This window comes from Solanum tuberosum, unplaced genomic scaffold, assembly GCF_000226075.1.
Source record: "Solanum tuberosum cultivar DM 1-3 516 R44 unplaced genomic scaffold, SolTub_3.0 scf00083, whole genome shotgun sequence".
Classification (NCBI taxonomy): Eukaryota; Viridiplantae; Streptophyta; class Magnoliopsida; order Solanales; family Solanaceae; genus Solanum; species Solanum tuberosum.
In genome coordinates, this window is record NW_006239015.1 from 1 (window position 1) to 2,158 (window position 2,158).

Here is a 2,158-nt window from a genome sequence, read left to right on the forward strand (position 1 = left end):
CATTATCTCTAGTCGCTCATTATCTTAATATAAGCAAATCTTTAAGATGCCTCTCGATAATACTACCCTATATGACCGAGAAATTTGGTTATCCTCCATTTCCTTTGTTAAGTTTCATAATTGTCAGCGAAGATCAATATCAATAAAACAGTCTACCTACTAAATCTTTACATCCATTTGCTATTATACAATCAGGATTTACTAAAAACCTTAAGATCTATGTACCCCACCATTCATCTACATGGTTATCTTCCAACTTCTAGTTTAAAAGGTATTTCTTCACCCCCTCTCGTATTCCATAAGAATTTGCTTTATATTCTCTCCAATCTCTTCTCCTCCCACATTTCAGGGTGTCATCGTTATAAATAGGTCAAGGGCTATATATTGTACTCGAGGTCTATATCTTTTCTCCCTTTTCAATAAACATCTCTTTTGCCATACTTTTATCCTCTTCTCAACTCTTTCAATTATGTGATTCGACATTACATAGCCTTTCTAGGTTCACACAAATCTAAGTTGCATGAAGCGATTCAACCTTTATTGAGGGCCTCCGAATATACTTTATGCTGTCAAGCTCGTCTACTAGAATAATATTCCTTAAATTTATCTTTAAGCCCAGAGACCATCTGAATTCATATCAATACATGCCTCAAGCATGAAATCTAATCTACTTCAGTATCACATAGGACGGGTGTAAAATCAGCAAATGACAAGTGGGACACTTGTACACTATCTTGTGTCCATTCCTAGGTTTAAAACCCTCAAATATCTGTCTATCAGTGCTCTATATATCATTTTAAGCTATGCTTCCACCACTGAAACTGAACATTAAGAATAACAGATAATAAAATTATATATAAAATCACCAATTATGTCAAGATTAGAAACTCTAAACCAGTTTCAGCACATGCTAAAATGGTGCTTCAGTACCATTCCCGCTTATAAATTCTATTGCTCTTCATGATTGCAGGCCATAACATAAGGCAATGATCTGCCTAAAACAGAAGAGCAACTCACAGGCTCATGATAGCAACAACGAAGGGACTAATACCTGAAGCTTTCAAATGACATAGCAGTTCTTTCATTTCTTCTAGTATCTCTGATTTATGATGCTATGACTACTTGTATACTTGATATCAAATATGGACATTGCTTTTCTTACTCTCTAACATCATACACTATTATACTTATCATTTCTCTTACACCTAGAGAGATGAAATATTTTTACTTTGCCCCACTAGCTGCACATTTGCTCTTCTTACAATCTCTAACATCATACACTATTATACATATCACTTTTATTGCACCCAGAGAAAGAAGAAATATTTTTACTCTCACCCTTTACACAGCTCAACAATGCAGGGCATATCTCTGGTGTTACCAGAAAAAATTAGTAGCTTGTTGGAAGTGTGGCAATCACAGGAGGCTAAAGAGAGCTTAAAGCCAACATGGAGATCTATTCCCAATTGCATAATGTGGATCTTATGGCTGGAAAGAAACAAGCATGCTTTGATAGGAAGAAGTTACAGATTTCTAAGAGAGAAAAATAAATGCATTAAAAATCTGTACTTGTTATAGCAGTACTACAGAAATGATGAATAAGTACTCCTTTAATAAAATCCTTACTTACCAAAATAAAAAGGTGCAGGAGGTAAAAGGTAGATTCAAGTCATTCAACATACCCAAGCATGACAGTCAAAAGCACATAATATCAGGAGAATCTTCAAATTGAAAGAACAAGATTTGTTTTATTCTCGCCGAAGAGTATTAATCGAGATGTGAACACATAATACACAATGGCAATAGTCCCCAGTATGTTTTCATCTAAGTCAGGTTCAATGAGCTCCAACTCGTCCTTAAAATCAGATGCTGGTCTTTACAGCTGAGGCATGCGCACAAGAAAAACAAAAGTTACACGCATCAAAAACAGCATCGAACGACACTCAAGTTGAAATTTGTTGCACTACTTCTAGAAATCACTATCATTGGATCCACATATACGCATTTATGAGAGGAAAGATTAGAGAAAATAATTCAACTTCTGCTTAAAATACGGATCCTATTATAAAAGGTTTCAACAGAAGCAATAACTTTCGGTCTCTTTGGGTTCGGCTCTGATGCAAAAAAGAGATTTTAGACTTCTAAATGAGAGAGTTGA